Source organism: Capra hircus, chromosome 4 (assembly GCF_001704415.2).
Source record: "Capra hircus breed San Clemente chromosome 4, ASM170441v1, whole genome shotgun sequence".
Lineage (NCBI taxonomy): Eukaryota > Metazoa > Chordata > Mammalia > Artiodactyla > Bovidae > Capra > Capra hircus.
The window spans coordinates 58,345,509-58,360,504 of NC_030811.1; positions in this window are offsets into that span (position 1 = coordinate 58,345,509).

A 14,996-nucleotide genomic window follows, 5' to 3' on the forward strand; every position below is an offset into this window, starting at 1 on the left:
AATTAGGAAACCGTGGACTAAGGATGTAGTGATTTACCCAAGTTTTCACAACTGAAAAATAGTCCAACTCTGAGTTTAAAATACAAGGCACTTATGGGTGGTTGATAAAAACATTGAAAAAATATGCAAATTCAAAAAATACCTTATTTTTTCATATGAATATTCTAATATTGTTTTTGGAGTGCTATGATTATGTTTTCCTTTAATGAAAAGGAAATTATAGAATTATGTAAGACATGAATTGGGTGCATTTGCACCTTTATGTATGTATTAGATAGAGCATCTGATTCTGGAGCTTTTTTATTTCTCTTTATTATTATATATTTATAGTATATATTATTAGTTACTCAGTCGTGTCCGACTTTTTGCGACCCCGTGGACTGTAGCCCGCCAGGCTCCTCTGTCCATGGGATTTTCTAGGCAAAAATACTGGAGTGGGTTGCCATTTCCTCCTCCAGGGGACCTTCCCAACTGTACATAAAGGAGACTTCATTAATGTGCATTAGAGGATACCCCAGGTTAACTGTCATAGAAAACTGTCTCTTGAGCCTTTTAAAATTCTATACCAATTCTACATCTCTGGTTGGCTGACTGTTTGTTTCTTTACTTAGGTTTTAAGGTGAATGACCTGGGGCTATTTGTTTCCATCAACCTGATTGTGAATCTATTTACAGGCTACTATTTCTGGTATCACTTTGGGAAATTTATATTTTCCAACAGACATTTCAAGTTAACTGAATTATACACTCTTTTACCTGAAATCGATATGGTCACCTGTGCCTTTTCTAAAAATCAGTGTTTTCCCAAATAATCTGTTTATTCCTCAACTCTGTGATTTTTCCTAGATGTGTTTAAGTTATGTCTTGTTGAATATTTTCAAAGGTAATTTGAGGGTCCCTGTTGATAGATTATCTACTTAAGTGATTTTATGTTTTACATCTTTGTTTTTTGTGAGGAGTGGGTAGTTTTCTGGGAGCAAAGAGTGGCTGCTACTGGGATGTTGGCCAAATGTCATTTTCAGTGACATTTTCTTGTATAACTCTGAACTGAAATTTATGATTTTGGTCTTCTCTTCAGTCTGTTTTGTCTGCTTCTTATGTTTCTCTCTTTGCGAATTTGTTTCTTCGAATTTCCTGTTGTCTTTTGGATCACTCCATGTGCAAACAGAATAAAGCATATGCTTACCCTTAGTCTAGCCCTCAAAGGTTCAAATCTGGTCATGTTCTCCATTTAAAAAATAATTCTTATGATGTTCATTGTACTATTATTTACGTAAGTGAAAATTAGAGCTCCCATGTCAAACAGTGAATTACAGAACACCGATGATGGTGAAGCATTACTAAATTCAATAAAGTAATTTTAAATGAATATTTAATAGTATGCTGCTGCTAAGTCACTTCAGTCGTGTCCGACTCTGTGTGACCCCATAGATGGCAGCCCACCAGGCTCCCCCGTCCCTGGGATTCTCCAGGCAAGAACACTGGAGTGGGGTGCCATTTCCTTCCCCAATGCATGAAAGTGAAAAGTAAAAGTAAAGTCGCTCAGTCGTGTCCAACTCTTAGTGCCCCCATGGACTGCGGCCTACCAGGCTCCTTTGGCCATGGAATTCTCCAAGCAAGAGTACTGAAGTAGGGTGCCAGTGCCTTCTGCAATTTAACAGTATAGGAAAATACTTATAGTGTTAAAAATGGGCTTACCGGGTGGAGCTAATGGTAAAGAACCTGCCTGCCAGTGCAGGAGATACCGGAGATGTGGGTTGATCTCTGAGTCAGAAAGATCCCCTGGAGGAGGGCATGGCGGCGCCTCTAGTGTTCTTACCTAGAAAATCCCATGGACAGAGAAGCCTGGCAGACTACAGTCCATAAAGTCACAAAGAGTTGGACACAATTGAGGTGATTTAGCATGCATATAGTGTTAAAGGTAAAATAAGCAGTGTATATATGATTCAGTGTATAGTAAACACATAGAATTAACTGTGTCCCATGGACTTCCCTGGTGGCTCAGATGGTAAGGCGTCTGTCTCCAATGCAGGAGACCTGCCTTTGCTCCCTGGGTTGGGAAGATCCCCTGGAGAAGGAAATGGCAACCTACTCCAGTGCTTTTGCCTGGAAAATCCCATGGACGGAGGAGCGAACGTAGGTTTAACATAGAAGTAACCCCATACATAGGAGTAACCCCATAGGCCTACAGTCCATGGGGTTGCAAAGAGTCAGATACAAATTGAGTGACTTTACATACTCCCCTCTAAATCTTTTACATAGAAGACTCATGTATGGAAAATTACCAGTGTTGTGACCTTTAGTTAGTAACTTAGTCACTCTAATATTTATCTCCTGATCTGAAAAATGCTGAAGCACTGAAAGCATAGTAAAGCATCTAAAAGAGTACATGCTTACTTTTAAAACTGTTACTATATCTTGGGGACTTACCTGGTGGTCCAGTGGTGAAGACTCCAAGCTCCCACTGCAAGGGGCAGGGCTTTGATTCTTGGTCAGGGAACTAAGATCATACATGTTTTACACTGTGACCAAAAAATAAGATAAAGTGCTCTACAGTGACCAAATTTAGAATATACTGATGAGTATTATTTCCAATTAGTGTTTTGCTCACCTATATTTTTGTCATTAGTTTTATGTTAGTTCTATTGTTAAACAGTAATAAGAATTCTGTGTTCACTAGTTAACTGAGAAAACTGAGAGTTGCCTAAATGATTTTGCATTCTCTCAGTAAGCGGAGGGATAGATTGTGTATGTGAGGGGAAACATGACACTCAGTTTTATTCTGTTGAACAGAATCATGGCATGTTTTCATCTTGTATAACTTCCCTAACAGTGTTCATTTATTTTGAGCTAGCTATTTTGGACACAGTTGTTGCAGTCATATTTAGCTACATGCTTGTTAATGACAATGACTTAAATCAGTATTCCTAATACTTATTTTCTGCTGAACTAACAGTGCATTATAATTTTATATAATGCAGTATATTCTCAAATTATTTCTATCTCTTTGAAATGAAGATAATATGTGATTTAGTAAATTGTTTCCCTCACATAGAGATTTTCCAGTTATCTATGTCTAAAACTTGTCTCAATTTTCTTTTAGTAAAGCAATTGCTTTTCTTTATGCCAAAATGCAGTGAAACTGTAAAACCAGCAGATGGCAGTAATGACTTGTAAATAAGGATTTTAAAAATTAACAAAGTTCATTTTTTTTAATGTGAAAAAATCACTGTTACTGTACATCAGTTAACTAAATAGGAAATGTAGGGAAATTTGAAATTAATCCATCATAAAGATATTACATTGTGTATTTCATATATCAAAATAATTAAGATATTCATCATGGCCAGTGTTCAGCTTTCATAAATAATAATGATTTTGCTTTCATTGAATCAGATATTTTTAATCAAGTTTAAGTGTTTTAACTTTGCACAAATATATAGATATAAATTTAAGTTGATAGTTGAGTTACATCTATATCTAGCTTAGTTATATGGATCTGGAAAGATTGAGATAATTAAGTGAATATTGCTTTGAAAATGTTATAGAAGTTGATAATTTAAAATACTAATTTCACTTTAATAATATGCATACAAAATGAGGTTTTATTTGTGCTATTTCACAGTTTCTTATACATTACTTCCCCCCCCCACCCCCCCCACCCCCCCACCCCCCGCTTTATGGAACAAAGAATTGGAATTGGCATCAAAGTGTTTACCTCTAGCCTGTCATCATTAACTAGTTCTAAAGATGAGAGCAAAATTCTTAGGCTCTCATGATTATGTTAACTATTATTGAGCCACATATCCAAGATTTTTTCAGAGCATTTAGATTTAGTGATTTTATTCATTTCAATTAAGTTTTTAAAAGAGGAACTGAATGAGATTCATTTTCTATACTTTTGTAAGACTTCCTATAAATTCACAAAGATAAAAAAAATTCTGTTTATTCATGTATCTCTGTATTTGCTTCAAAAACAGAATAACCATAGACTCAGTTTTCTTGGTGGCTGTTTATTTTCTGATTGGTCTGTTTCATATGTGTTAAAAGGTCCTTTCAAATTCATCTGCAGCAAGTTACTTCCACTAAAAGGAATGTCTTTGCACATGTATGTTTTATGAAACAACAGCTTCAGTCTAAAAACATTACATATCTTGCATTGATTCATTTTTACATAGTGCATTTGCTGCTATGAATTACTTTATAGAGCCTGTTTCGATTCCAGTTTTATGCACGTGCTTGTTCATAGAAGAAAATGGAAAGTCATCAAATTGCAGTGAAGCATATAGCTTGAATGTAAATACATCTGTATGTGACACTTTGTGTAAACACTGCCTTTTCATCCACAGGAGAAAAGATATCTTGTAATAAGTTGAAATTTCTGGAAGTTCTAGTCCTTCTATGTCTGTGAAGGTACTATTCTCCTTTTAAAACTGTCTCTCAACCACCCATACTGGTTAGTTCCCCAGGCCTATATCAGGTGAAATGAGATCTGCTTGACCTTAAACAGCCTTATATAGAAATATTTCATTCAGAGGAAGGAAGATAATCCATTAATTAATTGGGAGAATTCCTTCACTTCCCCCACAGAGAGACCACCTGATCGCATAATATGTACACACTGATTTGAGCAGAAGGGTACTCGGTAATCATTTTTAAATGACTTAACTAATACATACATAACCACGGGCATGTATTTATGTCATACCCCCAAAGTCCATTTTTCCATGAACCCAATGATGATAGTTCCCTGAATAATTTTCAACATATGGATTTTAAAAATTTTATAACCAAAGTAACTAATACAAGAACTACTACAAATAAGCAAAAGTCTTAGACCATATTAAAGAATGGACTGTTGTTTATGTATGAGCAGGTTAGATGCAAAATATAGCAAAAAAAGAAGTGAAACATAAGACACATGTGTGCTATGTTTTATATCTCATTTTAGATTGACTTAAGATTTAACTTTGATTATGACATAGTGGTAAAGAAATATCAGTGGGATATTAGCCAGTATGTCTTGGTAATTTACTTCACCAGCTCTGATTTCTTCAACTATGAAATAAAGACTTTGGACTGCATAGCCTTATTAAAGGGCTTCCTAAGTGGCCCTAGTGGTAAAGAACCCACTTGCCAGTGCAGGAGACATTAAGAGACACAGGTTCAATCCCTGGGTTGGGAAGATCCCCTGGAGGAGGGCATGGCAACCCACTCCAGTATTCTTGCCTGGAGAATCCCATGGACAAAGGAGCCTGGCAGGCTACACTTTATGGGGTTGCAAAGAATCAGACATAACTGAGGCCACTTAACATGCATGCACAGCCTTATTTAAGTCTTTTAAAGTTGATTCCAGTTAGTATTTGAACATATGTATAGGTAGCTGGAAAAATATACATGTTGAGTTATATAATGCCTTGTACCAAACTCCCTTGTTAACCGTGCTTCTCTTCTCTCCTTACCTGTCTCTAGCTATGCGTTCAGATTCCACCTTGATGGTCTTTAGTTCAGTTCAGTTCAGTCGCTCAGTCATGTCCGACTCTTTGTGACCCCATGAATCGCAGCACGCCAGGCCTACCTGTCCATCACCAACTCCCGGAATTCACCCAGACTCACGTCCATCGAGTCCGTGATGCCATCCAGCCATCTCATCCTGGGTCATCCCCTTCTCCTCCTGCCCCCAATCTCTCCCAGCATCAGAGTCTTTTCCAATGAGTCAACTCTTGGCATGATGTGTCCAAAGTACTGGAGTTTCAGCTTTAGCATCATTCCTTCCAAAGAAATCCCAGGGCTGATCTCCTTCAGAATGGACTGGTTGGATCTCCTTGCAGTCCAAGGGACCCTCAAGAGTCTTCTCCAACACCACAGTTCAAAACCATCAATTCTTCGGCGCTCAGCCTTCTTCACAGTCCAAGTCTCACATCCATACATGACCACTGGAAAAACCATAGCCTTGACTAGGCGGACCTTAGTTGGCAAAGTAATGTCTCTGCTTTTGAATATGCTATCTAGGTTGGTCATAACTTTCCTTCCAAAGAGTAAGCGTCTTTTAATTTCATGGCTGCAGTCACCATCTGCAGTGATTTTGGAGCCCCCAAAAATAAAGTCTGTCACTGTTTCTACTGATTCCCCATCTATTTCCCATGAAGTGATGGGACCGGATGCCATGACCTTCGTTTTCTAAATGTTGAGCTTTAAGCCAACTTTTTCACTCTCCTCTTTCACTTTCATCAAGAGGCTTTTCAGTTCCTCTTCACTTTCTGCCATAAGGGTGGTGTCATCTGCATATCTGAGGTTATTGATATTTCTCCCGGCAATCTTGATTCCAGCTTGTGTTTCTTCCAGTCCAGCATTTCTCATGATGTACTCTGCATATAAGTTAAATAAGTAGGGTGACAATATACAGCCTTGACGTACTCCTTTTCCTATTTGGAACCAGTCTGTTGTTCCATGTCCAGTTCTAACTATTGCTTCCTGACCTGCATACAGATTTCTGAAGAGGCAGGTTAGGTGGTCTGGTATTCCCATCTCTTTCAGAATTTTCCAGAGTTTATTGTGATCCACATAGTCAAAGGCTTTGGCATAGTCAATAAAGCAGAAATAGATGTTTTTCTGGAACTCTCTTGCTTTTTCCATGATCCAGCAGATGTTGGCAATTTGATCTCTGGTTCCTCTGCCTTTTCTTTTAGAACTAACACCCAAAAAAGATGTCCTTTTCATTATAGGGGACTGGAATGCAAAAGTAGGAAGTCAAGAAACACCTGGAATAACAGGCAAATTTGGCCTTGGAATACGGAATGAAGCAAGGCAAAGACTAATAGAGTTTTGCCAAGAAAATGCACTGGTCATAGCAAACACCCTCTTCCAACAACACAAGAGAAGACTCTACACATGGACATCACCAGACAGTCAACACCAAAATCAGACTGATTATATTCTTTGCAGCCAAAGATGGAGAAGCTCTATACAGTCAACAAAAACAAGACCAGGAGCTGACTGTGGCTCAGATCATGAACTCCTTATTGCCAAATTCAGACTTAAACTGAAGAAAGTAGGGAAAACCGCTAGACCATTCAGGTATAACCTAAATCAAATCCCTTATGATTATACAGTGGAAGTGAGAAATAGATTTAAGGGCCTAGAACTGATAGATAGAGTGCCTGATGAACTATGGAATGAGGTTCATGACATTGTACAGGAGACAGGGATCAAGACCATCCCCATGGAAAAGAAATGCAAAAAAGCAAAATGGCTGTCTGGGGAGGCCTTACAAATAGCTGTGAAAAGAAGAGAGGTGAAAAGCAAAGGAGAAAAGGAAAGATATAAGCATCTGAATGCAGAGTTCCAAAGAATAGCAAGAAGAGATAAGAAAGCCTTCTTCAGCAATCAATGCAAAGAAATAGAGGAAAAGAACAGAATGGGAAAGACTACAGATCTCTTCAAGAAAATTAGAGATACCAAGGGAACATTTCATGCAAAGATGGGCTCGATAAAGGACAAAAATGGTCTGGACCTAACAGAAGCAGAAGATATTAAGAAGAGGTGGCAAGAATACATGGAAGAACTATACAAAAAAGATCTTCACGACCCAGATAATCATGATGATGTGATCACTAATCTAGAGCCAGACATCTTGGAATGTGAAGTCAAGTGGGCCTTAGAAAGCATCACTATGAACAAAGCTAGTGGAGGTGATGGAATTCCAGTTGAGCTGTGTCAAATCCTGAAAGATGATGCTGTGAAAGTGCTGCACTCAATATGCCAGCACATTTGGAAAACTCAGCAGTGGCCACAGGACTGGAAAAGGTCAGTTTTCATTCCAATTCCAAAGAAAGGCAATGCCAAAGAATGCTCAAACTACCGCACTATTGCACTCATCTCACATGCTCATAAAGTAATGCTCAAAATTCTCCAAGCCAGGCTTCAGCAATACGTGAACCGTGATGGTCTTACTCTCTGCAATATACCCCTCAATTTGTTCCCTATCCTGTCCTTTGGTTGCTACACCTCTCACTGCCAACTCAGATGAACTAAGCCTATCTCACTCTACCTATTCAGCCCAGTCCCAACCTGGCCTCCACTGCATCCCTAAACTCTGTTCTGGTTCTTTCCTGATTCTATATGATGTCCAGTCTCTTAGATACAGTTGACTTCGTTGTTCCTATTCTCTAATTACGTCCATCCTTTAGAAGCCTAAATGGCAACTAGTATATAAAGGGAAGAAGAAACGTCCCTAAATAATAAGTGTTTTTATGAAGACCACCAAGCTCTTGCTTTGGACATCAGAGTCCTGCTTTCACATAAATATTAACCTGTTCTTAAAAGGTAAATGTGGAAGTTTAGAATTTCCTTCTTGTCATTGCTACAATCTGAAACTCTTCTTGAAACTCATCAGTGACAATGTAAAATTCGGTAGGAGAAAAATCGTTATGTGTTTATATTTCTTAATTAAGATTACGTACCTGGAGACACAGAAGACAATGTATTGTATAAATCCATGTATATGAAAGGCCCATCAGAAGGATATTCAGAGAAACATAAAGCTGAGGCAATGTAGGCCTTAATTTTTCTTTCTAAAATCTAGAAATATTTGTTATAGGGTTTAGCATAGAGTCTTAGTTGTGAATACAGACAGGGTTTGAAACCTGGCTATCTCACTTACTTTGTAGGTCTCTGAGCATATAATTTCTCTAAGCCTCAATTTTCTCATACCTCAAATGGGAATAATAATAGCACATACCTCAAAGAGTTGTTGCAAAGATTAAGTAAGATAATGTATATAAAGTATATAGATATAGTGTTTTATAAAAGTAAATAAGTATTACCATATCAAGGCTCAAGATGGAAATAGAATTATTTATATCATCTTTTTCTTTTCCAGGGAGTCCAAAGAAACAGCTACAGTTCTTCCGAGGGAAAAAAAGAGGAGATAAAAATAACCCAATTTAAATTGAGAGCCTAAAACCATACAATGCTATCTAATAGGCAGAATTATCTTCTTTTTACAGATAAAAAGGAATTTTGAGGCAGGGAGAAGATTTTAGACTGCTCACTCTTAACTCACAAGTACACATGATTTACTCCCCTGGAAGTCCTCAAAGTTGACAAGTTGGGCCCTAAAAAATGGAAATGAAATATTTTCTGGATAGCTTTTTTTATGTTTTAAAGTAACAGCTTTAGTGATATATAATTCACATAGCATGAAATATACTCTTTTAAAGTGTAGGATTCAGTGACTTTAGTATATTCAGTGTTGAGGTACAATCACTGCTATCTAATTCCACATTTTTGCTACCCCGCACCCCCAAAATACATCATACTAGCTAGCTGTCATTCCCATTTCCCCTTCCTTCTATCCGCCTAGCGGTCTGCTTTCTGTCTCTCTGAGTATCTTTCTACTGGGCATTTCATATAAATGGAATCACACAATATGTTGTTTTTTGTGTCTGGCTTCATTCACCTAGGATAATGTTTTCAAGGTTCATCCATGTTTAGCACGTATCAGTACTTCATTTCTTCTTATAGCTAAATAATATTTAGTTACATAAATATAACAAATTTCATTTATCTATTTACCAGTTAATGGACACTTGGGTTGTTTCTACTTTTATGGATATTATGAATAATAGGAATATATATATACAAGTTTTTATGCGAACATGTTTTCATTTCTCCCAGATATATACCAGGCATAGAACTCCTAGGTCATGTGGTAACTCTACCTTTAACATTTTAATGAACCACCAGACTGTTTTCCAAAGTGGCCAGCCATATCATTTTATATTCTCACCTACCAGTGTACAAGGGGTCCAATTTCTTTACATCCTTGCCAACACTTCTTACTCTCAATCTTTTGATTATAGCCATCATAGTGGGTGTGAACTGGCAGCTCATTGGCTTTTTAAAATTGTTGTTGTTTAGTCATTAAGTCCTGTTCTGCTCTTTTGTGACCCTATGAACTGTAGCCCACCAGGCTCCTCCTGTCCATGGGATTTCCCAAGCAAGAATACTGTAGTGGGTTGCCATTTCCTTCTCCAGGCGATCTTTCTGACCCAGGGATTGAACCTACATCTCTTGCATTGGCTGCTGGGTTCTTTACCACTGAGCAGCTCAGTGGTAAAGGGCTAATTGTTTTTAATTAATAGACTTTATTTCTTAGAATAGTTTTAGAATTACATAAAAACTGAGCAGAAGTACAGAATTCCTATATGTCCCCATATACCCTTCCCCTCTACTGTTGCACACAGTTTTTCCTGTTACTGACATTTTGCACTAGTTTGGTACATTTGTTACAATTGATAAATTAATAATGATACATTTTTTATTAACAGGTAATTATAGTTTGCATTATGGCTCACTCTTTGAGCTGTATGGTTCTTTGGGCTTTGACAAATGCATCATGTCATGTATCCACCATTATAATATCATCAGAATAGTTTCATCACCCTAAAAAGTCTATATGTTTCACCTTTTCATCCCTCTCTCTTCCCAAGCCTCTGCAAACCACTGATCTTTTTACTGTCTCCATGTGCTTAGTCACTCAGTCATGTCCGACTCTTTGAGACCCCATGGACTATAGTCTGGCAGGCTCCTTTGTTTGTGGGGGAATTCTCCAGGCAAGAATACTGGAGTGGGTTGCCATGCCCTTCTCCAGGGGATCTTCCCAACCCAGGGATCGAACCCAGGTCTCCCATATTGCAGGCAGTTTCTTTACCATCTGAGCCACTAGGGAAGTCTGCTATCTCCATAGTTTTGCCTTTTCCAGAATGTCATACACAGTGGCTGTACCATTTTGCATTCTCACCAGCAATAAATGTTATTCTTTGTCCTTATCAGCATTTGGCATTGTTGGTGTTTTGGATTTTAGCCATTCTAACAGGTGTGTAATGGTATCTCATTGTTGTTTGAATTTGCATTTTCCAAATGACATGTGATGTTGAGCATATTTTAATATTTATTTGCCACCTTTATATATTTTCTTGGTATGTTGTCTATTCACATAGATCTTTTGCCTGTTAAAAATATGGATTGTTTTCTGATTGATGAGTTTGAATAGGTCTTTCTATATTAATACAAGCCCATTATCAGATATGTGTTTTGCAAATATATTCTCCCAGTTGTGGCCAATCTTTTCATTCTCCTAGTAATGTCTTTCTAGAACAATTTTTTTAAAGTGTAATATAGTCCATCACATTAACTTTTTCTTTAATGGAGCATGCTTTTGACATTGTATCTAAAAATCCAAAATGACCTAGATTCTCTCCTGTTCTCGGAGTTTTGTAGTTTTGCATTTTACATTGAGATCTGTGATCCATCTGGGGTTAATTTTTGTAAAGGGTGAAAAGTCTTTGTCTAGACCCATTATTTTACATGTGGATATTCAGTTGTTCTGGCATATTTTTTTTTTAAGTTATAGTTTCTGGTTTGGGAGAATGGCACTGAAACATGTATATTATCATGTGAAACGAATCGCCAGTCCAGGTTCGATGCATGATACAGGCTGCTCAGGGCTACTGCACTGGGATGACCCAGAGAGATGGGATGGGGAGGGAGGTGAGAGGGGGATTCAGGATGGGGAACACATGTACACCCGTGGCAGATTCATGTCAATGTATGGCAAAACCAATACAATATTGTAAAGTAATTAGCCTCCAATTAAATAAAATTTTTTATATTAAAAAAAAGTTATAGTTTCTCCACTGAATTGCCTTTGCTTCATTGTCAGGGATCAGATGACTGTATTCATATGGGTTTATTTTCTGGGCTCTCCATTGTGTTTTGTGGATCTACTTGTCCCTTCTTTCACCAATACCATACTGTCTTTATTAATGTAGCTTTATAGTAAATTTTGAAGTTGAGTACTGTCAGTCCTCCAGCTTTGTTCTTTTTCAATATTTTGGTTGGCTGTTCTGGGTCTTTTGAATATAAACTTTAGAATCAGTCTGTCGATGGGCACAAAACTCACTGGAATTTTGACTGGAATTGTGTTGAGTCTATAAATCCAATTGGTTTTCACTCTTGAGTATCTGTATGCACACATAGAATATATCTCCATTTATTTAGATCTTCTTTGATTTCTTTCATCAGCATTTCATCATTTTCTTCATATAGATCTTGTACATATATTATATTTATACCTAAGTATTTCTTCTCTTAGATTTTGTTGCTGATATAAATTATGTTGTATTTTTAATTTCAAATTATAATTGTTCATTGCTGGTGGATTAGAAATTATTTGATTATTTTTATTGACCTTGCATCCTGTGACCTTGTTATAATTGCGTATTGTTCTTTGTTTTTTAAGTTTTTTGTTGGTAGCGTGTTAATATCATATATATATTATATATATATTGAGTAAGAATGAGAGGGAAAAAATCCTTAAAACTGTAAGCAAATGAAAAAAATGAACCTAGTTGTATTGCAAGTGAATAGCATAACCATATAGGAAGAAAAACTAATCTAATTAACTACTAAACATGTCATTTGACTGAATACCCTTAGTTGAGTGAGGAGGGAATGTCTACAAACAAATCCTAAACTTTTAAGAAGATTTATTGTAGTTGTAAGAAATAAGTAATATGAAATTATTTGGAGTGTATAGCAGAATTGAGTGAATAAATATGTTGATGTTGTTGAGAGCCAGGATTCTCACTGTGGGAAGAAGGCAGATACAGATATGAAATGGGGCAAAGCCTGGAAAAAAATACCCTATGGCAATACATTGGAGTATTGGATATAGCAGCATAAACTCTTAATACATTTCTAATACACATACATATATTTGAATGTGTATGCTTACATACACTTATGTATCCCTAACTCTGTCAGCTGAAAAGGCCCAGAAACATACCAGAGTGAGTACATCTGGCACCCAGATAATTGGTTCCTAATACAGTTTCCCAAACTAACAAAGGAATCAAGGCTCTGGTAGGAATTGTTAATTCCAAGGCTAAGGCAGGAAAGGTACAAGATGAACCTGGAACAACGTGTTATGCCAGAAACTGAAGAAGTACTTTAAAAAAGCAAATTAGGACATGTCAAGAGGACATAGGAGCCAACTTAAGGGGCTTCCAATGACCAAATCTGGGATGTTTTGAGCATCAAAATAACCAAAGGTCATAATAAACTATAAGCCATTGAAAAATAGGAATTATTTTGCTGTTAAAGACAAAGACAGACTGAGAATCTGTAGGTACCAGATTAGAGGAGACTAAAGAAAGATAATAGCTAAATGCAATATGTGATTCTGAACAGGATCTGATCCTTACTGAGGGAAAAAATATGCTACAGAGGACATCACTGGTGTCATTTGACAAAACGGGAGTAATATGATAGATCACAGTATCATACCGTGGTCAAAATTCCTGAAGTAGCTAATTCTGCTATTGATATTTAATGGAATCATCTCAATTTTAGGAAGTATACTTTGAGTTACTTAGGAGATAATGGGGCCTGATATACGAGCTTACTATAGGGATAATGGGGCATGATACACGAAGCTTACTGTCAGATGTTCAGAAAACCAACTTGCATGTATGTGTATATGCACTGGCTACTCAGTATGAATCCAAATGATAAATGGAGCAAAAACTTAACAGTTGGTGAATCTGGGTAGAGAGTATACAGAGTTTCTTTTGTATGTAACTTTTATGCAAGTTTGGAATTATTCCAAATAGAAGATTTTGTTTTTAAAGGCTGGTGTTTGGCAGGCACAGAATATTAAGGTTAACAGAACAGACTTCTGAAAGCACAAGGTTTGATAACGTCAAGCATTTTGAGGGACTGTTACATGGAAGAAGTATTAAGACTTTGAATCTGGCTAATCTTATTTTGTGTCAGTATGCTTTGTGTAATATCATTATAGCACATCCAAGAGCTCATGACTGGAATGAGAGGAGGGAGTTCTTTAAACTTTATGGAGTCTTCAGTATCATTCAGTACAGAAAAGTGCGAAGACTGGTTCGTCAGGTAGAGTGAATGAATGAATGAATGAAAAGAACTGGGTGTAGGAAAAATGGGAACTGGTAGCAACTTGAGAGCAGTGTCTTCTCTAAAGACTTTCAAGTACAAAAAGACAAAACCAAAAAAACCCTGTGTAGTACTCCTGTGGGTTGTGTCTGTTCTGGGAGTGTCTAGTGGGGACCCCTAATCTTGCCTAATCTTCCTCTTTTTATTCCAGGTGAGGAAAGGGTACCAAAAGTCACAAAGCAAAGTGTGTGAGATAATGAAAGGTGTAAGTGTGTGCATATATATCAAAAACACACCATATTTAATGAAAGAAATTAATATTCACACATTTGTACTTCTGTACAATTTTGAGTAATATATAATTTTAAGCTGTTTACAAATAGCATGTAATGCTTCAAATATTACATAATGTTGATAATACATTTCTAGCAGAAATAAATATATTGCACTTAAAAAGAACTTCATTAGATGTTACTTCATAGTATTAGGCTTATAACTTCTTTTTTCATAAAACATTTCCCATGCCCTTCCCCCCCACCCCAACACACACACTTCATTACAGTGACTGTTCTCACGCAATTCATTAAGCAAATAAACACAGCAAACAATAGAACTATGATAGAGTTTACTAAAGAGGCTAGATCAAATTTTATCCTTTAGGAAATGAAAGATTTTCTTTTAGGTTTCTGAAACTAAGAAAAGCAACAACTAAATATAGCATTTTAAAGTACCAGAAGTAAAATACAAGTTGTATTTTTTGTCCAGATGTACTATTCACCAAAATGTTTTTATTTTATTATGGGGAGAGGGGATTAGAATTACCTAAGGGAGAGACAGAGAAATAAAGACCGAAAAATACTTAATGGTCTATCAAATATTAATAAATGAACCTTTGCATATTTAAGCATGATGAAGAAAGCTAAGTACTGGAATATTTTATAACTGACATGGGATAGTAGTGACAAAAGGATATTATGATTTCCTGAAATTTTAAACATTTTCACCTTCCCTTTGCTTGTTTACATAAAA